Consider the following 410-nt stretch of genomic DNA (forward strand, 5'->3'; position numbering starts at 1 on the left):
TAGTCAACATAATTCCTGCCTCCATACAACTAAACACTATTTAGATTATTGAAATAAACTAATTCAGGGGTTCTTAACCTTTTTGACCTCAGGGCCCAATTTGTTGAACATAAAGTGGCACGAGGCCCAGTCAGACATTACTAATGAATGGATCAAAATAATAATTATTCTAATCTAAATATTGGTTTTATTTTTATTGTATTTACATCATAACTAAACTATCATAACTAACTTAACTAAATTAAATACACTTACAGTTTAAAAGTAAAACTCATGTCAAATAATCACAAGACATGATTATGAGACAAACATTTTTATATTGTAACCTGCCCAAAACAATTATTTGAACAAATACAACGTTCAGTCAACAGACCACTCAGGCTAATCAGCACACACACACACACACACAC

Source organism: Austrofundulus limnaeus, unplaced genomic scaffold (genome assembly GCF_001266775.1).
Source record: "Austrofundulus limnaeus strain Quisiro unplaced genomic scaffold, Austrofundulus_limnaeus-1.0 Scaffold74, whole genome shotgun sequence".
In the NCBI taxonomy this organism is placed as follows: domain Eukaryota; kingdom Metazoa; phylum Chordata; class Actinopteri; order Cyprinodontiformes; family Rivulidae; genus Austrofundulus; species Austrofundulus limnaeus.